We start from the raw sequence: 26,565 nt of genomic DNA, 5'->3' as shown, positions 1-26,565 counted from the left end.
GATAATGACTTTGTGTCCTTATTTGAACGTAGCTGTGAAAGGAACAAGATGAGTCTCATCTTTAATTCAGGAATCACCAGCAGATTATTAAAAGTATGCTTTGTACAAACCCAAGCACTGTTGCATTTACATGCTGTACTAGTAAGGCCTTATAAGTGCAGTGTGAATTGTGCATAGCGTGCTAGTAAAGCATTACTGTAATAGAGAGGGACGGCGGCTGTTTGTCGCAGGAAATGTTTGCGACAGGCTGCCAACTCTTGGCCTTATGGCAATGTCTTCTTTTTGTCTTTTACTTGCACCTTGCATGTACCTTGGAGGGCTTGTTTTGTTGATACTGTTCCAGTTACCTTAAGTCACAAAAAGCAATCCCATTTTCTTGAATTTATTTCAAAGTCAGGGTGAAGCTCCCGGCATCCAGACAGTTCATAAGACTGGAGTGCTTGGATGTGTTTTCACAGTGTTGGTTCTGCCGCTTTTTATGTCCAATCCAATAAAGGCACTGCAAGCTGCTCATGGCTACAGCCAATACTAGCACAAAATGTTTTTCATCTGGACTTTGACAGTTTAGTCACTGCATAAAAGTATGAGGAACTGACTTCTGCAAGGCGATAAAGGACCTACTACGATGCTCTCTTTCCTCGGTCTATTAGGAAAGAAAACTAAAATAAAAAAACGTCATTAAGACCTCTTAGCTGTAGGCCATATCAGGTTGCAGACGTGAGATTAAGTGGGTGCTCTTCATATGCGACAAAACGCTCACTGTGTGTGTGTGTGTGTGTGTGCACGCTGCTTGGAGTCTCTTTTGTTACCCTCTCAGGCATGTTAGTAAGCTAAGCAGAGTGTAGTAAATTAGGTGAATGATGAGCATGAACAGTTGCACTGTGCCACTTCTTTAATCAGTCTAATTATTAGAATCACACTCAGACACTCTGCCAGTTTTGTTTGGCATTTTTTGTGGTCTATTGTTCTTTCTGTTATCGATTTTATTTTTGTACAATTTCCATTTGCTTCTTTTTCTTTTGAACTGACTTTGTATACCTTCTTCCAGATCTCATCTTTTCTTTGTATGCTTTTCTGTCTTTTTTTGTTCTGTCTCCTCTTCTGAGTCGTGTGCTTTTCTGTTCTTTTCTGTCCTTTTTTCCCACCGTGTGTCTTTTGCTAGCCTATGTTCTCTCCTCATGTCTTTGATTCCTCACCTCTCCTCTCTCATTATCTCCATCCCCATCTGTTTTCTTTCTCTCTTCTCACCTTCTTCTTCTTAAAACTTCTACTCTTCCGAACAATCTCCTGTCTTTTATCTTCTCATCTCCTCCTCTCATATTTTGCACTATCCCATCTTCTTTCCTCCTCTTTCCTTTCTTTCATGTTTTGTCTTTCTCACCCTTTTTCCTTTCATTTCTCCTTTGTTCTTCTTTGTCTTCCCATTGCCCCTTGTCCACCCCCGCCCCTTTCTAACTCCTCTCATAAGTTCCTCTCGAAACCTCTCTGATTACCTCCGTGGGATCCATAAAGGGAATGGGGATGTGTGCTCAAGCTAATGATAATTAAATAGACTCATCATCAAACAGTCATTATGGCAGCTTGCCCCACCTGCCCTTGCTCAAAATGGCAGCTGACTGCCTGACACCAACCGTCTGTTGCAGATTTTAACAAAGAAGCACTCTTTCAACCTGCAAGTCCACTTTATTTGCACATGAAACTAGTGCACTGGGTCAGTTGCATGTGGTAACTTTCACAGAAAGGCAAGGAGAGAAAATATAGCTTTATCAAAGAATGCTGTTTGAGATAAAAGAGAAGAGATTGCCTTACTTTGCTACATCTTAATAATTAGCTATTTGTAGATTAAAAAAAAGCCAAATAAAAAAGAATGTTTAAATAGACAAAGAAGTACAGTTTTTAAAATAATTCTGCAATGCAACACAAGCGTTTATAGATAGTGCATTTACATCCTCTTCATCAGAGTTCAAATTAAGTTAAATGCAATGAATGAAGATTTGGGAATTGAAACCTTAGCAAAGAATTGGAAATTCTGTGCTGTAACCTGTATTAAGAATGTGAACACACCCTCCTGGCTAGCACACTATAATGGGTTAGAGTAAACATATACCTGATACTGTCATGTGGAAAAAATGTACAAAGTCTTTTAACCTTAGGGCTTACATAGGAGTAATTAACAGAAATTAATCTGATCCTTACCAGCTTCTAAAACTATTTAAATACTACCTCTGTGTTTTTTCTATGACTTTATAAGTAGCCTACATTGTTTTGAAGGAATTTTGTCCCACTCTTTACAGTGTTGTTGCAGTACACTGAGGTTTGCAGGCAGCTCTCGTGCTGCAGTATTTTGGGCTGAATTCTGGACTTTGTCCAGACTGTACCTTTCAGCCACCCTGCACTAAAAGTTATAAATGTCAATGCTCTGTATCAAAGGACTGAAAAGATGCTGAACTAATACCATATTACAGTAAAATACGACATTCATTTTAATTTTTAGATAAACGGTAAACAACAACAAATAGACAGCAATGAAAATGGAGGCCAATTAGGGTAAATGAGAAATAAATACCCCATTGTAATCTATGAGCGTGTTATCAATTAAATACCTTGCTTTCTTTTCAAGTAAGCTAAATTAAAGAATATAGAATGTATAGTAAGCCATCTCATTTACAAATGTCACTGAACCCATTTGTTCTTTGGGCAGTAAATTACTGTGTTTTGGAATTATGGTGAGAAAACGACTGATATTGAAGGCAAATTTTGTAATTTCTGCTCTGTAAGTCAAAGTCTTGGTGTTAGAAAGCAGTGCTAAAACTAAATTTCTACTATGTTTATTAATGACATTTAAGCCCATTAATTCACCTAAACCATCTATTTGATACTTCTTTACCAAGAGAAAGTTTGAACCCAGCGGTGTTGTTCAGCTAACTCGGATAAACCTGCATGCTGTAAAAAAAAAAAAAATCAAACCAATTACGCCAAATAAGTCTGCGCAATCAAGTCCATTCAATTAGCTAGAAAAATACAGGTTGGAAGCCGTTGAGGAAGTTAAATTAAGCAATGGTTTTACTTTCATTAAATTGTAGGCAAAGCAGTGACAGTGTGTTAATTAATTTTCTTTCATGAATTATGGAATTATGTGCACAACTGAATGAAAACAAAAGTGGAAAGAATAGAAATAAGAGAAAATAAGAAAATGTCTTGCATGGGTTTAATTGCATTTGCATACACTATCATCATAAGTTTTATAGAAAGCTAAGCAGAAACTATAACCCTCCAATCAATCAATCAATCAATCAATCTGCAGCCATTCTTTACTGTAGAATTGTAAAATTTGGTCACTACTAAATAGCTGACTATGACAAGAAGCTGAAGAAGTTTTGGGAACCACTGATTTAACAAAAGTAGCAATAAATACTATGAAAATACCTCATTACACATAAATCTCCATCACTGCCAATTTCTACAGCAAGTATCAAAAATGAAAAGATTTATTCTACAGAAAAAATGTTTCTATGTGTTATATGGATCAGTATTACTGCTGCAGATGTTTAAAGTTGTGCTTGTTTGAAACACTTTATATTCTGTTTAATCTACAGTAATGCATCATATTCATAGTTTTGTAGTGTCTGTTAATTCCACCGCAGATATTAATCAGCTTAGAAGTATCATTTATATATGTGTATATGTATGTATATATATGTGTATGTGTGTATGTATGTGTATATGTATATTTAAAAAAATCACAGCTGAATTAAAAGCCTTGATCACTGTGTGATGTGTTTAGTATCAGCAAAACAACTGGTTAAATTTTGGTACACCAAATGATTTTTAGGAGATGTTTATTTGAAAGTGGTGACAGAATCTACACCTGTTCAACTTTCCTGTTTTATTAAACCAGACATGTCAGGAGTTCTGTTCTCTATCATTAAAACCATTACTGGTATGTTAAATGAGTTATTAAAGATTTGACAAGATTGACAAAGCTCATCTGTTATGATGATATATAAGAGTGCTTATCTACTCGCTCATGCTAGCTGTATTTCGACACAAAGCGTTGATAGTAACTGAGAAAGCAGAGCCAGTGGCAAATTGCTGAATCTCTCATTGGTCTCCATGTCAAAAGCCAGAGATTTTTCCACCGTCTACATTGGCAAACAACCAGCTCCAAGCTCTTAGCTTAAAAAGCCATTGTTAATGGGACACAGACACAACCATCAGAATCAAATACATATTGGCTCGATAATCAAGCAGCATTAATTCTGCTTCCAGAGACAACTAAAGCCACAAAATGGCACTGGCGTAAAGGATGGATGCAAAAAAGCACGACAGAGGCCGCTTACGGCCATACCACCCTGAGCACGCCGGATCTCGTTTGATCTCAGACGCTAAGCACGGTTGGGCTTGGTTAGTACTGGGATCAGAGACCGCCTGGGAATACCAGGTGCTGTAGTGGGTGGCTGTAGAGCAGGTCAGCTGCTAACTGGAAGGTTGGTGGTTTGATCCCAATCTGCTCCAGTCTGCATCCGAAGTATCCAAGATACTAATTATGTTGCCCTCCGATGCATCCATCAGCGTGTGAATGTGTATGAATGTTAGAAAGAACTTAAAGCTTAGAGTGCTGGTCTGAATGGGTGTAAATGAATTAGTTGTATCGCTTTGAGTGCTCAGAGTAGAAAAGCACTATATAAGAACCACTCATTTATGACAGAACATTGTTATAGTTAAAAGGAAAAAGACTGCTTTACGTTGGTATATTTTAATTTTTGTCTATTTTTAGATTCCACAAGATACTCACTGCTAGCCCTCCTCGCCCTTGCTTGATGGAAAACTGCTCCCATAACCTTTTGTTCCCCTAGTCTTGATTTTTCAGGGTTTTTAAAAATCATTTTTCCCTTAACCATTATTCCTTTTATTTCTCAGACTTCATCACTTCCTTGTATTCCACCTCAGCCTCTCCTTGCCCTTTTCTTTCTTTATTATATTCCTCTACTCCTGCGCCTTCATTGTGATTTGGACTACAGATTAATAGACACCCGTGTTTTAATAAAGTCAGCCATGACCTCCTATCGGCCCCCTCCTATCTGCTGGACCTCAAGGCTTATTGGAGAAGCGATAATAGGAAGATGAGAGAATGTGAGACAAGGTTTGAAAAGAGACGGGTGGTGATGGTGTGGGGGTGTCATTGTCATCTTGGAGGATTGTGACGGCTGCATAATGGAAGGGGAGGGAGGGCAAACAGACCAGACAAGGAGAGCAGGATGCGGTGTGCAATATGCAGGTTGGATACTGTATCTGTGTCAGGGTCAGCTCTCATTACAGCGCTGACCATAAGATGGCAAGCTCTGACCGTGTGTCCGTGTCAGTGAGGATATCATTCAGGGAGTATCTGACACCTGCAACAATGAAGTTAGATTGTTATTACAGAAGTGGGGGTGGGTATTATGAGGAGAACAGTGCGTTATGGATTATAAAAACAACCTTATGGTATACACAAGCAGCTCACATGAACCCACAATATCAAATCTTAATGGGCTCCATTCTTTACTGTTATTAGTGAACAAATGATTTCTAATAAGGGAACTACATCACATTTTCTCATCTCATTTCCTCCTCATGTGCTGCTCACATGGCTTTCTAAAAAAACAACACAAGGAAAAAGACTATAAATGTAGACCCAGAGATAATGGTGGCACCAGGAGAAAGCACAAAGATCATAACAAAATATGTAAAAAAAAAAAAAAAATCTAAAATATGTAAAGACTGTCCAACATTCACAAAGAGGTTTAGAATTCACCAAGAATATTGGTTCTGAATTTGCTGAGATTTCCATCACAACAGTGTAGTTTATTCATAAAAGTGTCAGTGATAAAGGTCAGTGGTTCTTTACAGAGGAGGATATCATCTGACCCATTCCCACCTTGATGGGTTACAAAGTGGGGACAGTGTCAGCAAAACAAAAGAACTGAAGAATAAAAAAAATACATGGAGTGATAAATTCCCATTTCTATTGAAGCTCTGAGTCTGATTTTAACAGTATGAATCCACTGAGCCAATATCTCTTTAGTAATCAACCTAATAATCAGCCGTTGATGGCGGTAGTGTTGCAATTTGTTGAGAATCTCTTCTTGGTGCAAATTTTGTTCTTAATATCAAACACTTCAAATAATCATAACACATAACCTCCTACATTGTTGTTATTCGTGGACATCTCTCAATGGCTACAAATTAAAATTATATTTGTCACATACACAGTACAGCATGTAGTGAAATGCTTTTGTCCGAGCTGTGGACAGGCTGCAGACGTAGCCACACCATTCCAGTGCTTGGTTTTAGCATGGGGGGTCTAGCCTGGACCCTTACTGAATACCGGGATATCCAGTTGCTGCAGTCCACCATCTTCTAATGACTACTTCTAGCAGGATAATGTCACAACACAAGTCATCTAAACCTATTATACATCATGGTCATTTTCAGCATCTTTTTTTCACATTTTTATTCTTATGCAAGTTACTCTGCTTAAGTAGCTTAGAACATTTCAGTTTAAAATTCTTTTTAATCATATACATACACCACACAGATCTATAACCAACCCTTTACCACATAAGAGACACCAAAAAGGTTTAGAATCACTATCTACACAGCATCAAGCAATGCTTATACTGAAAAGGAAAAGGCTTGACATAGATAACAGGATCGTCTGTGAAGGTTCTCAGTCATCCAGGTCATCGTAGTCAAAGGAGCTTGCAAAGAAAAGCGTCTGGACTTCTTTAAGTTACTTGAAGACGTTTCACCTCTCATCCGAGAGGCTTCTTCAGTTCTAAGGTCAAATGGTACTGGTCCGTGTGTGTGGGCTTCCGGTAAACTTCGATGTTGAGGTTGCCATTCTCTTCAATGTGCACAGCGCAGTCCAGGAAAGGCAAACAGTCATCCTTCGTGTCTTCCCTGGTGAACTTGATGTTTTTATCCACAGCGTTGATGTGCGCAGTGAAGGATTCCACTTCTTGTGTCTTGATTTTGACCCAGGTGTCGTCTACATATCTGTACCAGTGGCTGGGTACTCTTCCTTTGAAAGAGCCAAGAGCCTTGCTTTCCACTTCCTCCATGTAAAGGTTGGCTACAATAGGTGACACGGGGGAGCCCATGGCACAGCCATGTTTTTGTCTGTAATAGCCTTCGTTGTATTTGAAATATGTAGTGGTGAGGCAGAGGTCTAACAGTGTGCAAATCTGATCGGGTGTGAAGTTGGTCCTGTCCTCCAAGGAGTTGTCTTCTTGTAGTCGTTTTCTGACAGTCTCCACTGCCTCCGTGGTGGGTATGCAAGTGAAGAGAGAGACTACATCAAAGGACACTATGGTTTCATCTGGATCCAGGGTAAGTTTCTGGACCTTGTCAGTGAAATCGGTGGAGTTCTTGATGTGGTGTGGGGTGTTCCCCACGAGAGGAGCAAGGATGGTAGCAAGGTGTTTTGCAATGTTATAAGTGGCTGAGTTTATGCTACTGACTATGGGTCTGAGTGGGACAGCTTCCTTGTGGATTTTTGGAAGTCCGTAAATGCAGGGTATGGCATCCCCTGGGTAAAGGCGGTGATAAGTAAGGCGGTCAATGATTTTGTCCTTTTTCCAGATAACAGGATCATTAAGGTAATGTTAAAACCTAGTACACTGTGTACTAATACACTGTAAAATAGGGCTGCTCGATTATGGCAAAAACGATAATCACGATTATTTTCACTGAAATTGAGATCTCGATTATTTGACGATATTTATTTAACAATAACAATGTATTGAATAATGCAGACGTTCCCAAAGTGTGGGGCCCGCCCCCTAGGGGGGGCGCAGAGCCATTGCAGGGGGGGCGCGGCATGAAAAGGGAAAAAAAAACAAAAAACAACGCTTGGACACTGCTAGCACGGGCGCCCACACGAATGCAAAGCAGGAGATGAAGCATAGCTGAATGTGTTTCCAAACCAACTTCATTCTATGGTGAAGCATATCTTCCCTTTGGTTTCACCTGCACAAGTGCCGAGGTAGGTCTCCCTGCAGGATTGGTTTTCCCTTCGTTAGGAGCAGCGCTGGGCTGTTTAAATCACGGACAAACAGTATCCCACATTCTTGATTTGTAGTTCATAAACACTTGTTGTAATGACTAACTACTCCTGACATTTTGGAGATGTTTGCTCTTTATACAGTAAAGTTACAGTGGGATACAAATAACATCAGGCTCATCCTGCCACAATTTAAAAATGTATTGATAGCAATGTTGAATATTATTACACAGGAAAAAAAAAACCAACTACATGTAAAATAATTACACCATGACGCCTCTGCCTTTCTAAATGGAGGGACAGTAACTGCGTGTATATGTAAGCGTGTAAAACCTGTAGATAGTCAGATTAACAGTATTTCGTCTCTGTCTGCCATTCTGCAATTCATCTCATGTAAACAATAATGTGCACACAGCGTGAGGTGAAAAAAGGCACATACCTTTGACATTGCGTGACGAACTCCGTATTCCTCGTCCACACGTAAACGCAAAAAAGGAGTTTTAAAAAATCTCTGTTCTCGGTGATTCGAAACGCCATTTACGTGTGGACGAAACAGCTGAGTTTTCAAAAATACCCGTGTAGGTGTGGACGTAGCGTAAAAGACTTAGTAGTTTATTTTCTTACTACCTGTAATTTATTGCAGATTACTTGTATTTGCTTAATTGTTTACTAAATGTTTGAGGTGTGAAATAAACCGCAATGGAGCAAAATATGGGCGTGTGTGGTTGGAGGATGTGTTCGTGTGTGCGCGGGCGAGGGGGGGGGGGGCGCGAACATTTTTCTTGTAAAACAATGGGGGCCCAGCAAAAAAAGTTTGGGAACCACTGGAATAATGACTTTAAAGATTGTCAAAAAATAATATAAAATAGTGTGCAAATACTGATAACAGTGCAAATGTCTGCAATATAAAAAATAAATGAAAAATGTAAACATCTATGTTTAGTGAACTTTGCAGTGCTGCTCTGTGGTGCAGCTACGACACTGTAGCAAAGTTTACACACTATGTCTACTTGATCCACGTCTGACTCCGAACCCATAATGTTTCCACACCACTGAAGTTTTTTTTACCTCTTTTCAACCAACAGCGTCACTCTCCTCTCCAAATAACTTCTGCTTAGCTTTCCGAGCTTCCCTCGGGTCCTCTTAATCAGTGGTCCCCAACCCCCAGGCCTCGGACCGGTACCGGTCCGTGAGTCATTTGGTACCGGGCCGCGAGAGTTGAGGCTCAGGTGTGAAATGTATAGTTTTCAGGGTTTTTATCAGTTTTCAGCGTTATTTTGTTATCGTTTTTATCGTTTACTCGGTTTTCCTTGGTCTTTTCACGTGTGTTATGAATAACTTTTCTTTTTTTCGGTACCGGTACTAGTTTTATTTTGTTGTATTTATCCGCGACACCTTAAAGGCCGGTCCATGAAAATATTGTCGGGCATAAACCGGTCCGTGGCGCCTATAAGGTTGGAGAACGCTGCTCTTAATTGTTGTGACACTTGTTCGAAATGCAGAGAGGTGCGCTCGATTTGCCACACGGAGCAGCGCGAGAGTAAAGCATGAGGGAGGGGCTAATAATCGCTCAGTCATTTTTAATGATCGTCAGTGTTGGGACTAACGCGTTATTAAGTAACGCGTTACAGTAACTACGTTATTATTGTGGTAACGAGCACGGTAACTAGTTATTATGCCAAAATCAGGAACGCGTTAGTCGTTACTGGGATTTAGATAGGGTCGTTACTCGTTACTTCGTGTGGTGGCTATCGCGGAGCTTCCACCACAGATTCTGTAACATTGGCAAGTGGTGGAGGCCAGCAGGTGGATGAGGGAAAGGGGATGCAGAAGGAAAAGAGACCCGAGGCGGCCGCCAGTCCAAGTGTGAACTGAACTTCAGGTAAGAAGTTGTGACCTGCAGTCTATCTGGGTCAGATATAAACCAAGTTTAGGTGCAGTTTATTTTCGTTATTCTGACTTTTTCCATACTGCGTACTAGCTAGCATGACGGAGTTTCTATACAGCTGGGTGGGTGCTATGAAGTTAATGATGTTGAACTTTATTTTGTTTGTTGCCAACCGTCCCGTCTGGTATTCAGAGAAAATATTACGCGTTTCTTATTGAGGCGAAAAGGAACAGTTTGTCCCGTAATTCAGCTACAATGAAAAAGGCACAAAGCTGGAGTTATTCTGTCTTTACGCTGCACAGCTGCCTCTTCTTCTTTCATTCTCCCCCCTCCCTCTCCCGTTTCTACTTCAATCATGAAAACTGATCAATGATCAGCTGATCGGCTCTCTTGTTTGTTTATCGCCCACTTTGCGCCAGAAAGAGGAAACCAGCCGATGTCACGCTAAACAACAGCAGCACTTTTAAGCTTGATCAGCTGTTGTTAGAATTGATTTAATATTAATTTCTAGTATCAGCTGATGTTTGTTGGAGCCACAGCTGCAAAAAAGCTGCTGGTCATGATATCGGTTTGGTTATCTGGTGAGAGGGAAACATGAAGATGAAACCAGGAGATGTCCTTACTGAATCATCAGAGCTGAACAGGTGATGGAGAAACAGGTTTACCTTTTAGGTGACATAAATGAGTTGAAGGGAAGTTATGAACTGTTTCTGAGAGACAGATAACCCCAGGATCCTTTTTAGGTAGTTGACAGCTGGTAACTGTGCAGGTGCGGATCTAGCAAAGTTTTGCCAGGGGGGCCAGGTAGGGCATTAACAGGGAGAGGTGGGCACAAAGAAATACTTTTCTTTCTTATTCTCATTTAAAATGTCTAGCTTTTAAAAAATAATTATCTGAATCTTACAACAAACGATTGATGGATATATACCATCAAAACAGTGAACATCACTGTCACAACAGCGTTTGTTTTCATTCAAAGGCTTTATGATTTTTCCTATAATGGTGGGCCAGTCTCTAGTCAAAATGCCCGGGCCGATTTTTTGTCCCCGTCCAGCCCTGTATGCAGCTCATCTGCAGTCTGGTGTTACCTACATCTTCCTATTCAGAAGGCAGAATTTCCGAGTTACAGTACAGTAAGTTGAGTACAATCAAAGCATCACGACTGCAGTTTTTGTGTTGGATGTAAAAGGCGCACATGACGCTGTGACGTAGGCTAGAATCATGGCAGCAGTCAATGACGGTCCAGGCGTGGGATTTCTCTCGTGGAAACATGCACATTATCTTTTCCTTTCTATTGGTAGGTGGCACAGTGCACTTGTGGCAAGTAAGCAAGCTAGAAGACTGGCAAAGTTATGGAAGCAACACATTAACAAGAGAATTCTGAGTAAAACCAAAGTTACTTTCCCTAGTAACTAGTTACTTTGAAAGTAACGAGTAACTTGAAGTAACTGAGTTACTTTTGATAGAAGTAACTAGTAATGTAGCTAAGTTACTATTTTAAAGTAACTTACCCAACACTGATGATCGTTGAAAGCCCAGATCGTAATCGAGATTAAAATTCGATTAATTGAGCAGCCCTACTGTAAAATTAATAGTATTTTTTAATGTAGAATCTCCACAACCTAAACTACTACATTATTTAAGTTAGTTTTTAGTAGCTGGTGTGTCAACTTTAAGTTCACATTTACTACTAGGATGGCAATTTAATGGCAAAATGACATAGATGCTCAGCATCCTTGCTTTTATAGGAAATAACCAGCATACAAGCAGTCGACAATCTGCTTAGGCAGAGTTTCCTATTTCAAAGAGACACATCGTAGACAAGTTGCACTCACTGGTGCAGATGGGCTCAGATTAACTCCAACATGTTGCCAATCTGTCTGCATTTATAGCTTGGATGGAAATTATTGGCAAACCTTTCCAGATTTGACTAAGAGTGATTACAATGAGTCCATGTTGGACCACAGTTGTTTGGAGACAGGTTGCCTCCTGTCATCCCAGCATCTGTATGTGAGAGGCTGGAGGTAGAAATGAGTTTAAAATGAAGCAGCTTGGTAATAAAACATTCCTCAAATTAATAACTGATTTCTCATGGCATTTTTCCCACCTTGATTTCAGACTTGAACAGACTGTATCACTTATTTCCTGTCAAAAAGAAAAAACAAACCACCAACTTGCCGAATCAACTCCATGTTTCTTTTCATCTCCTTTTATCCACTCCTTCCTCTCGAGTCATTCATTCTCCTTCAACCAACATTTAGTCTATAAATACGAATTCCACTACATCTGTGTTGATCCCACAGTGAAGGCAATGTCAAGTTATCATTAAGTCACCCCTATATCCCAACACGCGCACACACACAAAACAACAACAACAACCACTCTACCATCACAGCCTGCTGTTACTGATACTGCTTGTTTTCAACTAAACAGTAGGGGGTAGGTGGTGAGGCATCCATGTGGGTTCAGACAAACACTCACCTATGTCTGGGAGTAGATACACAAGCCGACACCTTGACAGATACTTGAAAACAGAGGACACAAGTACATTTGCATAAACAGAGACATGGACTAACCACTAGCTGCCAGAACAGAGCAAAATTACACATACAAGCTCATAGAATGCACACGAACACTGTGGGGAAATCACAGTGATCAAAGGAAGCATCCCGTGGAGATTTCTTCAAAATGTGCATCAAGATGGCAGTCGGTTCCGCCTTCCTCTGATTGCAGTGAGCTCCTTAATGGCAGACCCGTTCTGCCATCCCCTTCAATGTTTTAAACCCCGGTCTACTTGACTCTATCATCCTCACCCTATTACTATGCTGTTAAAGATTTAAACTTGTGTTCAAAACCAGAGTGTGTGAGGGTAATGGTAAGGGATTTTAGGGGTCGGCATATGCAAGCAAATCTTCCAGGGTTATATTTGGGGACAGATGATTTGAATAATGCCAAGATGTGTCGGTGAGAAAGAGATCCACACATTTTCAGCTAATGAGAAATCTAGAGGTATGTGACAGTGGGGAACATGCAAGAACTTATATGAGCATGGGCGGGACAGTGACTGGCGGCAACACAAAGGGCTGAGTGTGACAGAACTATTTCACTGTTTGTTTGGGCGGGGGGGGGGGGGGGGGGGGGGGTGGTGGTTTGATAATCAAATGATTTTGATGATGCATGAAGCGTGTAAATAAACATGTTTTCAGTGGCTTAAATTGCAGAGATTCTGTTGGAATTGCCATGACTACATCAGACCAGTGTTTCCTAAGATTATCTGGTTCCACCTGATTGGTACTCTTAGCGATCAGCGTGAGTAACGGGCAGAGCAATTACATTCTCTTCCACTAGAGGGCAGTACAACTACCTGCTATAATTTAATAGGTTGCCAACTGCCAGTAAAACGGAAGAAGATGAAGAAGAAATTACATAATTGTCATGCTGTTAGTGAGACAACGCAGCGCGTAATAGCAATAAATAAGTATCTGAAAAGAAAAAGTAGTCAGTCTGACCTGGGTCCTGGAGAAAATTCCGACCCAGATAAAGGCCCTAGCTTGAGTAGTGGTCAAAAGAACGCAAATAAGGTATACTGGGGACAAACAGAGCCAAGTCCGCTATGCCTGGTGCGTGGAAAATCATCAGTCTGCTTTTTGTAACATTTTTGTTTGTTGGTGTGCCGTGTGATTTTTCTAATGTCAAGTGTGTGCCGTGGAAAACACTGGATACGACTACCATGAATTTCAAAGTTCCACTATTCAGTATATCTATATAAACACTTCTTTTTCCTCAGGTGGTTGACTACGCACAAAAGATTGATTTGTCCACATCTACTTAAGGAAAAAATGTTATGAAAATGCCAAAAAAAAATGTATATCTTCTTAATTTTCCATTTTGAGGTCTGCAGAAACATACTGGAATTTGGTAAATAGACTGGCAACAAAACTAGCAGGCTAATAAGGCCACAACAGCAAATTAATGCCATTATCTTATCTCAAACTTGATATACTAATCAAAAATGACTTTACTGATGGTAATCATTCATTTCAAACATCCATAGGTAATTGAGTTAAAATACAAAAGTCAACAATAAACATTTGGTGCCTTGAATACATAGCAAGCTTGTAGTTGTTCTTAACAGATCTTTTTTTGTTTGTTTGAACACTGTGCAATCCAACAAAAACAAAAGTGTTAAACTCATAAAACATTAAACTGTGAACTTGAATTTGTCTTCCTGCAACAATAATTTACATTGAAAGCCAAACACATCCTTTTCCTTCAGGCATCAAGCAAAGACACCCACACTAGGCAACAACCTTTAATAAAATCAAAACTGATGTCAAGTTTTATATTTACTTCACAGCTATTTGGCTGTCACTTTCATATCAAGAGCAGTGAGTGTAGCAGTAGGTGACAGCTCTGTTACAGCACTCCTATAACAGATTGAGAATGTATTATATAATGGTGAAGGATAAATAAAGATCAAGTAAAGTAGAAATAAAGAAAAAAAATCCTCATATTTCCATAACCATTAAAGATTAGCTGTTAGCTTCTTCCGGTTGAAAAGATGTCCATGTGTATCGACAGGAGAAAAAACAAACACAGTATCTAAATTGATTTCTTTACAACTAAAATGAAACTCAATCTGAGAAGATTTTTTTAAGCTTGCCACTGTATATCTGTTTAGCCTGTTCACTAGTGGCTGGATCAATGTGATATACGATCATAAATATTTCTGTAAGAGATACAGATGATAAAAGAACGGAAATCTTTCAGTGTTGACTGCTTAGTTCAACTGATCCGCCAGTCATTTATATGGGGATGTTTGCCTTCGGACACTGCTTACTCCATGTCTCCTAACCAAAGAGAAGATAAAATAACACTGATCCATCAAGCTTAGCTAAAGCTATAAGGAGAGGAACTGAATCAGTTTGTAATTGATCTTCCGAGTGGCAGGTACAATATACGTGATTGCTTCACTTAAAAAAGCATTATAAACCACATTGTAACTCTGGTCTACTTCTTGTCCACACATATTGCAAACAAATTACAAAGGTGACAATCTCAAATCATTTGTACCGACTCCTTTATTAGACAGTTTTGTCGACTTTCACCATGACTCATGAGTCCAATATGCACATGGGAAATAAATCAAAGCACACTTATTTAAGTATCTGACTGTACCACTCTACAGCAGCATAATGCTCTATAAAATATTGATTTTCATAGTTGAGATCATGTAGAAATGAGTGAATGCCAGCTGGAATTTCCTATTGAAGTCCCACTTTGTAAAAGGACTACAGACACGTCAGCAAACTCTTGGCAGAATGGCTACAAATCCATCACTGCTGACTGTTTACGTCAAGTTAACATTCTTGTGAAAAGTGCATACTGTATTAGTGTTCCAGTTTCTGATGACGCGATTAACTCAGGGTTAACTTAATTGGAAGAATGCATGAATTCTAACAGGTATAATGTGTTTTCCTGTTTAATGAGAAGTGTCGTATTTGGCATAAGTATGTGACTGGTCTAGTTAATTACAGGAAAACAAAAATATAAAATATAGGTAAGGGGTAATGTCAGATAATGATAGAAGGCAAATATTTACCTACCATTAGTCATCCTCAAACTTGTCAGGTGAAACAGATTGCAGTACTTCAGCATCATTGATTTACCCGTACAAGTTTATTTATCTTTCTTTGTAAGCTTGCCCTGTGTGAACAATATTATTATAATTTTGAATACTTGGACTTCTCCAACCACCTTTTTTTGGGAAGAAGAATACTTCCCAATACTTTAATAATACTTTAATTACTTACTTTAATTAAGTATGTAACTTTTTCATTAGCTTTTTTATTGTAATCATGGCCATCGGAAAGAATTGCATTATTTAATGCCAATGAAAGCATGTGTTGTTTTGTGGCTTTGATAGCTGTCACTAGGGAGCCTTTATTAATTTGTAATGCCAGTGGTAAATTGGTAGAAATCCATAAGTGATGCAGCTGGACAGCTGCCTACTGAATACAGCAGCAAAGCTTTGGTCCTGCGCTGTAGCTGTTTATTGAGATGAGTCCAGCATATTTCTAGTCCTCGGTAGTTCTGGTATAATCATGAAACAGAACAGAATTTAACTTCATAGAGCAGATGTATTATAGAAAACTAAATTACTTTTCACAAGAAACAAAGTAGTTTTTAATACTTTAAATTTTTTGTTAGATTTCTAAACAGAGATCAGACTGCACAAAACCCTTGGTGTTTCTCAGCAGTTCACGCACACAGTGCTCTGTAAGATCACAAATTAACTTTTTTAAAACTTTTTTGGATATATGAGTTAAAATACTGAAATAACTTTCAAAAGAATGCCAGTTAGATAACCGTCCAAATTATTGTTACCCATCCCTTTCTTTTACATGCCTCATATGTCGAACAGAAAAAATGTGTATGATATATGAATTATGCTTGTGGCACAATAATAGTAACCTCTCAGGGTCATATGCTAAAAACATTTTTCTACTTAAACCTGTCACCCTATGAAACTAGGACTGGATCAACCATCAGAGCAATGCAGTCCTCCATTGTCCTTTTTAAAATATCATAAATTTGGCAGACTATATTTACTTAGTGAGCTGGCACAAGCTGTCATGACAGAAATACTTTAATAAAACATCATAATAAACTAGGCTTTCCCCAGATCAACACTACAGCATAAATAAATGGTATTTACTGTTGATGACATTTTCAAATTCAGGCTCATCAACATATATATTAAAAGTTCCTGGTTGGTGAATGTTGCTGAAAGTAAGCAGAGTAAGTGTATCACATCCTGCATGCTTGAAACATCATGGATCACTTCATTTAAAGGGATTTGCAGAGATTAAGGAAAACATCAGCAGAGAATAAGATGTTTATATATTTTAGAGGCAGATGTGAACAAAACGACATGGTTTGTGTGCCGATATGCTAATTCAAATTATCCTCTGCTTGCCTGCTGTGAGGAGTACAATCCTATTCGACACGCGTGTGAGTGAATCACAGGTTTGCAAACACACGCACACAAACACACCTCACCAGCTGTACTGATACACACAGAAACATGAACACAAATGCACAAACATGACTAAATTCACGTCATTTTTGCTGCACCTGTGTTGTTATATCACAACAATAATTGAAATAACAAACACAACCAGCACATTTAGACTTGTTCTACAAAAGACTGCCACACAGCAGCAGATTGTAGCTGTACTTGCCTTGAGGAACTGGATATGTTCGAACACATTCTGAATGCTGCTCAAAGGGTGGTGACGTCATAAAATCTAGGTTTATCTGCAAGATAACAATAGATTCCAAGACATATGGACATTATCTGCTTTTTCTTTCACGTTCAGTCCAGTCCTTGTACCTGTACATTTTCAGAGGAATGCGTTTTAAGTCACTTAACACTGATCTAAGAATCATTCAAGCTTAAAAAGGAACCAAACTCAAACTAGGACAAATAACTATTCATCACATGGCATATACCTCAATTTAAACTGCATCTTTTGGCAGGTCTTTATGTCAGGTCTATATGGTGTATCTGGACATAGTATGCAGTCTCTCTTTATATTCCAAACATTTTTGGTTTGAATCATTATCAATATATATAGAGGAGGTCAGGAAAGAGTGAGTGTCTCCAGTCATCTGTAAAACATAATGTGAGGTCTGGCGCTACATTTTGGCCAGTGCTAAATTGCTGCACTAACTTTCCACATTCCAAAATGTTTTTAACTTAAACCAAGACATTAGTGGAGTTTTTTATATATGTCTTTATGCACGTTAATCCACAATAATATGGTGCTGCTAAATTACCAGAACTAAGACAGGTCAGCCGTTCTGTAAGGCACTTTTATAACATACATTACTGCATAGCTACATAATATACTCACTGCTTTATTGTTTTGTTTGTGTGATGCACATGAAAGGATCTAACATGGCATTCACTTTTGAATCTATAGAATTAATTGGTGTAATTATTAATTCACTAAGTCTCTAATAAACTAACAGCTGCAGTGCCTTTACATTCCTTATATTTTTCCAGGGTGGTATTTTTTCCACATTCTTCTTTGCTCTGTGCCTCTTTTCTCCTCCAATATAATTGCCCTAATTCGCTGGTGCATCTTCAGTCCTGGTGTAAAATGTCAGCAATTGATTACTGTGGTAACAGGTCACAGCCATGGTGAGTGGCTGAGATTGGATGAAAGAAACAGACATCGATCGGGAGCTAAACAGCAGCACTGTCGAGAGCAAAAAGCTATTACAGTTAATCTGGTTTTACACACATGATGGTCTAAAAAAAAAAAAAAACCTTAAAAAGGAGGAGAAGTTATATTAGAGTTCATAACTATTAATTCTTTAAAAATGAGCCTGTTTTTAAGTAGGATTCATAAACAGTATTTGTAGCTCAACAGCTGAATTGGTTATTTGTCAACAAAAAATATTTTGTTAAACTTTATGGAAGTTAAAACAGCTAAACTGTACTCAAAATAAGTTGATAAGCTATTTGTAAGCCCGACCTTCCAACAGGGCCTCCAGGGTTAAGCTCTGATAGCCAGTTTAACTTTGTAGTCAGTTCACTCAGACTTATGACTATTTGTCAGCCTGTAAAATTTAATGAGGCAAGCTCCGCAGAATGTTCTAACGGACTGGTGTGAAAAATAAAAATATCAGAAGGAAATAAAAAGCTTAAATCTAAAAGCATTTAAATAAAATAAGAGAATTCTAAATATTCTGATAGCAGGCGTCTAAATTTTAATTGGCAAACCCAGAGATAATTTTGTTGATTGCAGATGCTGAAAGCATTTTGTTTGTTAAATAACAAATAAAATGCTCCAGGCAGCAGCTTATTACAAATCTGGCTAATTAAAATTAATTATGTCATTTAGCTAATGGCAATGATGCCTAAAATACTCTTATGCCTGTGCTGAGTGGAGATCAAATGAAACACCACTTTAAAACTTGCCATTTCTACATCGTTAATATATGAGAGACATATTGCTGACAAGTGACTTTTAAATGATTTAGCTGATTGGTTTTATTGGTTACTATTTATTGGCATTACATTTTTCAAAATCTCAAATTTTAGATTTAACTGCTTATTTTCAGTTAAATAACAAAAGACTTAAAGCTTTAAAGTATCTTTTATGTCATTATTTTATCAGATGTTAGAGGGTATTGACAGAACGTCCAGTTCTCAAACAATGCTGTTTTTTGTTGCAATTTTAGTAGTACCATAAATCACACTGACCTACTGTGCTCCATGTTTCAGAGATTAGTCACCTGCCAATGCTAGGTCTGTTAGTCTCCTGCCCATTTTTGACACATTTAAATTTGTCTGTGACAAAGTGTCAAGGTTTTTAAACACACAATCTTTGGAATATAGATCTTTGGGTCAAAAAAGAGAAAGAAAAGACTTGCATTTAGCTAGGAGAAGGTAGCAATTTAGAAGTGGAGCTGAGAGAATGATTTATCCTCCTTTAGTGGGAAAACTGTAACAAAACGCTACTTGCTGGTAGAAACAAACTGCCCCCTGGGTTAGTAAGGGAATAGCGAAAACCCCTTGGCTCAACAAGGCTTTAATATAACAACTCTCCCTTTCTGTTGTCTCTTTTGGAGTGCAGCAGAGTGTTCAAGGGCAATGATGGTTGATTCACCCTCCTGTTCTGCTCTAGTTGGGATGTGGTCAGAACAGATAGGCAACAGATAAAAGACAAAGCTTGAAAAGAAGGGAAACATTGGTGGAGATTGTGGCTTTCTCCTTGACTGACCTGATCTATCTGTGTTAAAGCAAAGGACGCCAAACGGGCCCTCCCAGAATGTGGGCCAAACACTGTTCTGTATGAATACTGCTGAGGTTTTCTGTCATAACCTCCAGCAGACCAACAGAGCAAAAGGGAAAGGACACTGATGATTTAGTGGATGTGCTTGTGAAGAAAGATAAGTGAATGAAAATGGGCAGAATTAATATCTGTTAATAAATTACTGTCTTACTGTGAGCAACAGCTTGCTAACTTTGATATAACCTACCACCAACCATTAACACCACAGCTTCTCTATAATGATCAAACATGGGTCCACATATCACATTACAATTTATTTTGGATTTTCTCTAATCGATATAGGGTCAAACTATACATACATCCCCACTAATATTTGGTTAAATGACCCTGAGCGAGTTGCACATTGAGCAGAAACTTTTGGTAGCTGTCAACATGATTCTGGCATAATTCTGGCTATGATGATGCTTGGAGAGGACCATTCCAGAAGTTTAATGTTAGCCTGCCTTATACACTCCAAAATCATTTTTTTATGTATTTCGGATCACTGTACTTTTGGAACACCCAATTGTGTCTAAGTTTCACATGTCTAGCTGCTGATTTTTAAGGTGAAGTTAAAGAATTTGGAGGTAGTCCTCCTTCCAAATCATTCCACTCAATTTGTGCAGTGTACTACTACCACTGGCAGCAAAACATCCCCGCGTTAATCTCCATTGTCTGTGGTTCAGGAAAATGTGTGTGGTAGACAGGAGATGGGGGTTGGTGACTTTAGAGTGCCCTTTTGGTCTTACAGCAGGGAGCAAAATTTAAAAAAAAAAAAAAAAGCAAGACAGCAGTGGAGGATGGATGAGCAGTTGGACAGATAGATGGGGGGAGGGATGGAATGAAGGATTACCAGCTAAGCGTTCAAACACCTGCTGAGTATGTAATTGGTGGGGAGGAAAAAGCACAGCCTTTTGCCTCGTTCAAGTCTGCCTAGACCCACTCTGTTTCCACTGCTGTGTACTCTCATCAAACCTGTCCTCTGGGGGGTTTATAGGTTTCTCAGTTGGGGCCAGACACATGGACCTTAAACTGCTCTAAAATAACAGGCACTCCTTTAAACTTACCTTTACAGACTTTGAGTCTTTGTCTCCTGTATTTTTTGTTGTTGTTGTTTTTTTAGCCTTCAGTGAATACCAGAGTACATGATGAAATATCTGGTGTTGTTTGCAAGGTTTTCTTCCACAGAAAAACTGAATTAATTTTCATATACCATTTCCTTCCACAGAAATGGGTTGTCGTGGCCGGCTGTGTCTTGCACTGTGGAAATAACATAACCTAAGCTGGAAGCATTCCCTTATTTCTGACATAAGTTTGAATTAATGTTTTCCATTTTAGTGTTATTATTATCATTAATGGTAGTAATAGTAGTAGAAGTAGTAGTCCCCATAGTACTGCTAAAGAGATTTTGTGCAATCTGTAATACAATCTCAGTAAATAGTATTTTGGTCCTGTGATTTATGAAACATGGATGTCATTAGCACTCTGTTTTGAGGCCTCTTTAGCTTTTTTATTCTCTCTCTTTTTTAAAACATGATAGTTTTGCTTTACGTTTGTGAAAGAGACATATTTGAGACAGCATGTTTTGTTGCTTGATCAACCGGAAGAAAGAAAGGAGAAAAAGTGGTACAGTCTTTGGAGAGATCTTTAACTCTGACTCGTAACAGCTACTGTAAAAGGCTGCGGGGGATACTGAAATATACAGGAAGTAGGCACAGAACCCAAAAACAGCTGGATATGAAAAAGAAAAGAAAAAATTGTCTTTATGTCTTCTCATTACACAAACAGAACGTTTAATCACATGTCACATACTTTTCCACAAGCTTGTTATGATGGTGCTGGGTTTGAATCTGGTCATGGGGTCTTTATCACTAGAGGTTGTGGAGGTGTGGGTGTAATGGACCATTTCTCGGCCCACCAAGAAAGACTCGTCCATGACAGCTCTAAAAGGATAAATAGTGAAATAAAATGGATGAAAGAGATATCCTTTATCTTCTTACTTTCCAAACAAATGTTAATTATGCTTCTGCGTCAGATCTACAGCGTAACTAATGCCATAACTGGAACCCCATTTTAACCATAAGGGCCACCTTCTATGAAATGCAACTACACGTCAGGCTGGGCAGGCCTTGAATGATGGTACTTACAAATCGCTCACACTGTGCGATTTTTGGCCCATTTTGAGCCGATTTTTGAGTCGTGCGACCGTTTTGGCGATCGGCCCGATTATGGCCTTCATCGTGCGTCGTGCATCGTGTAGTATACGTGGGGTAACAAGAAGTGATTAACACCTCACGACCAGCTCCAGATCATCAATCGCTTGGTCGCGAGGGTGTCACCGCAGCTGCTCACACTGCGTACGTGCAAACACAAATGTCAGCGAAAAAGATGGCGCAGCACGGCAGTGCAGCGTGTGATCTGGACACAAGATCACACGCTGATCTTGTGTCCAGGAAAGGCTCGGATGAGCTTTCCAAAGTTCTACAAGTGCCTCCGCGATGGAGGCACTTGTAGAACTTTGGAAAGCTCATCCGAGCCTTTTCGATGTGGCCTCACAGAATTATCACGACCACAACAACTATAAAAATAGTTGGATGGACATTGCTGCTCAATCACAGCTGCCTGATCAATGTTTTTCATTAGCAATTTAGCAAAGTTGATAGTGGTGTGCGTGTCTGTGTGAGTGAAAGACAGAGAGGGAGCGCAAGCGACAGAATTTCTGTTATAACCTTCATTTTATGGACGCACAGTGTGAGCACTCGTGTCGCATCAGAGCATCGGGTCGTATAGTGTGAGACCCTGCATCGTGACCTACGAACTTCTAACCCCTGCGAGTCAATCGTGCAGTTTGAGCAGGAGCTGAATCGCGCGACTGAAAAAAATCGCACAGTGTGAGCCCGGCATAAGGCAGTTTGTAGGGTCAGTGGAAGCAAGATGGAATAAATGTGTATGAATGACAGAGAGAGAAGATATTCAGATTTTCATTGGAAGTGACCAGGAGAGGCAAGATTAGAAATGGTTTATCAGGAGGGGCAGATCAGCTTTGGTGACAAAGTTAAAAAGGCAAGGTTGAGGTGTTATGGACATGTGCAGAAGAGTGGATAAAGGATGTTGAAGATAGAGCTGACAGGCAGAAGGAAAAGAGAAAGACCACAGAGAAGATTCATAGATATAGTTCAGGACGATAGGCAGAGGTTTGTCTTGATGATTCTAGACACAGGGTGACATGACATCTGCTATGGCAATGCCAAATCAAAAAGAAGAAGAAGAAGGAGAAGAAGGAGAAAGCTTTGTCAACTGTTGGAGCAGGTATTATGGATATGTCTGAAAAACCATTATGTCTATACACCTGGGATCAAATTCATAGATGTCCACTTATCATACAGGGCAACAAAGCCTTCTAAAAGTAAAATACAATTATGCACATGCACACTATCACACAGGTTTATTCCAACTAAACAAACAGCATTATTTGTTGTCCTGTGGTGAGCATTAGTATTCTCTGTAGCTCACACTGAGCAGGACACATCATCTGACAAATCCCCCTACACATTTCCGTCCCAGGAGGAGCTGGTGTCTAAATAAACATTACAACAGTCTCCATGGGGATTAGCCTAATGTGCAGCGATGTAGCACCAGTGATATGTCGCTTTAATTGTCCCCTAAATTAAACACGCAGCGGTTTATCTTCAAATCTCATAAATCTTATAATCCTTCCTCACTCTCCATTGCATTTTATCAATCAATGATGAAAAGCCCCCCTTAAATAATACTTCCTTCTTGTGAATTTTCAAAGAGCGCTTCTCCTGCTTGCACCTATGCTCTCAACTTGAGCTAGTTTGTAAGACAAAGTGTATCTGATCACAAGTTTGCACACATGCCATTTTTCATCAGTGGAGGTAATTTATTAGCCAATTAGGAATGATGAAAGCACACAGTTCTGGAGTCAGTGATTACTGCCTCAGTGTAATAATGAAATTTATCATTCTTACTGAAAAGCCAAAAGGAAATGTTTCCTCTCATAAGCTACAAAGAAAATGCTAGAGGCTGGTAGGGGGGAATTGAAGCGACAATTATAACCATTAATTCCTTTCTTCCTACCCTGTAGACAGTATAATATTCAGTCTACATCACCTCAAAGGCGTTTCCCTTGCTGGGGACATGTGGCCAGACACAGGACCAGGAAAACAAATGACTCACGATCAGAATCCATTTGTGGGATTACTGATTAAAGGGCTCACCCTCATAGCTGGCAAAGATGTGAGGCCTCAAGGCCATACTTTAGCCACTTCTTTACACTTTGTAACCAAGAAGACGTCCGGAAATTGGCAACAAAGGGCACAATAATCAGTGAAAGATTGGGACAAGTTTCTGAAATATCAAGACAGGATGACACGATGAACAGTGAAAAATTGCCTGTGTCATAGCCTTCTCCAGATAACTAAAATTAAGAGTCTGCCTGGTGTTACTATGACCAGAATGGAATTGTTTTAGGTTTCATAAATTTGACATTTGACTTGTTTCATTACTATATTTTTTAATAAGAACACATTATATTTGTTATGATCCAACACGTTCTCAACCCAAAATGCTACATACTTCCAAGGCATGAGAGTGGGTTGGAATGAGTCTATAAATGTAAGGTTATGGTTAAGGTTAGGCGTGGATAAGCTTAGGGTTTAGGTTCGGGTTAGGGCTGCAATAGAAAGCCGCGAAGCAAATAACAAGGGAAGCGCATAGAAAGCCACGCTTAAATTAAGAATCCGGAGCGCTCCATAAGGACGTGGAGGGGTACCTTTCGCGTTAATGTGCACCTCAGGCCGTTACATGTTGGGAACTACAATGTACAGCATATCTCTCTCTCTGTGACACACGCACGCACGCACGCACGCACGCACGCACGCACGCACGCACGCACGCACGCACGCACGCACGCACGCACGCACGCACGCACGCACGCACGCAAATAGCACCATGGACAATAACCACAGTCAGATGTAAGAGAAATGGATACATTTATCCAAACGTGCGATATAGACTCACATCGTATTCTCCAATGAGGTTACAACAAGCTTTTATGTTAAAGTAACATAAGACAAATGAGATGTCAATGTATGAAACCAAATACAGAAGCATTAACAGCAGGTCCTCACAAACTGCCTGTGGTCACTATACCAAACAGACACACTCATTTGTAAAATTCAACATTCAAGCAGCTTCTAGGTCAATTACACACGAAGATATTGCAGTATAGATACATATTTTCAACACATAATTGCCAACAATCTTTTAGTCCTTTGCACAAATACATCTGTATTTTAGGTCTTCTGCTCAACAAAGTCATTCACAAGACTGCTCAGATACGCACTCTGCTCTCTTCTCTCCTTCCTCATTTGAGCACCACTTTGCTGCTTTGGATTACTGAAAATAATTTAACATGCGGTGCAACAACTAAATACACTAAGAGATTTTCAGAAAAAAAAAAGGTGGCATGGTTTATGGACAAATGAGAGCAAGGTCAAGAAGTACAAGTAAAATATTTCCCAGCTTTGATCTTGGTCTGCCATCAAGTCTTTTTTAAACAGTGGAGTATAAAATGATTGAGTGAATGTTTCCATAAAGAAAGTGTATAATGCATTAAAACAAGTTAGGCTTTGGTTCACAAGATACATAGAACCATGAATTAAAAATGTAGTGCAGGTCTTATTATCTGAAGTCAAACTTCTGGTGTATAAAAACTGTATATTCAGTATAAAGCTTTTTATGCATGCATTTCATATGCTGATTTTAGATACTCCAAATTTTCCATTTCTGCATTTCAGAGGCCATCTAGCTTACTTTGTTGTAATCATATTAATTTAAACATGTCAAAAGGAAAAAGCTCAGTTCAGTAGTACTATGACCCACAACTGCAGGCCCAAACCCTGCCAGAACCTTTATCAAACTCTGGCTTTTGCCATATTTATTTTTGACATCCAGGAATTTCCTATTTTTTCATGTTGCAGCATAAAATCAAACGCATATCAGCAGCTAAAAACATAAAGCAAAAAGATTTCCTTGAAACTCTTACCTGAGGAGAGTTGCAGAAGGTCAGGGACAGGGAAGACATGCAAGAAAGCAGAGACAAGGGAAAGAAAATCATTAGTCAAAGGTCAAACTGTGTATGAAATCACCACAGGAGATGAAATCTTCCATTTAGAAGCCTCCCTGTGACTTTAACACAGCACCTGTCACCCCGGTAGGAATGAATAGTATTTAGTAGGCAGACACGCAGATGCTGAAGGGCCTCACTTGAGCCCAATGAGCCTTGCATCACGAGTCAGCCCGCCTCAGTCATTAGCCACTACTCCCATTTGTGAAAGGTCAATGAAGCAGCAATCCGTCCATCACGCATGCTATATTATGCCACACGTCCTTCACAGGCAGCCTACTTGATAGAACCCAAGATTTCACTGTGTATTTAAGCTAATGTCTTAAGTGGTGAGAGTGTAGAAGCGTTGAGACTTGAACAAGCATTTCCTCTGCATTTTTTCTGAACTCTCATATTCATACGGCCCCTGGGTAGAAGCAGCTATAAGCCAAAGACAGGAGTATAACGCTATTCATCAGTGAAAGTGCTGAACACTCATGAGATGAAATGAGATGAGATACAAAGTGTACGAATGACTGGCGTGTATGCGTGTCTCGCTGTGAATCACTCTTCTTTTTTCTCTGCAGTCAAGCTGTTTCTGTTTAGATTCCTCTGTTTTTTTCCTGACAGCTTCTTTGCCACAGAGGGATGATAT

General features: G+C 39.4%; 1 protein-coding gene and 1 pseudogene across 5 annotated transcripts in view; one reads left to right on the top strand and one right to left on the bottom strand.

Moving 5' to 3' along the window:
* Positions 1-26,565, bottom strand: part of sorcs2 (sortilin-related VPS10 domain containing receptor 2) — a 393,875-nt gene that overhangs the window by 146,378 nt on the left and 220,932 nt on the right. The gene's annotated exons all lie outside the window — the stretch shown is intronic.
* LOC146523337 (5S ribosomal RNA) lies at positions 4,335-4,453 on the top strand (annotated as a pseudogene).

This window comes from Neolamprologus multifasciatus, chromosome 3 (assembly GCF_963576455.1).
Source record: "Neolamprologus multifasciatus chromosome 3, fNeoMul1.2, whole genome shotgun sequence".
In the NCBI taxonomy this organism is placed as follows: domain Eukaryota; kingdom Metazoa; phylum Chordata; class Actinopteri; order Cichliformes; family Cichlidae; genus Neolamprologus; species Neolamprologus multifasciatus.
The sequence above is the reverse complement of the archived record's forward strand: the minus strand, read 5'-3'. Positions and strand labels throughout refer to the sequence as shown.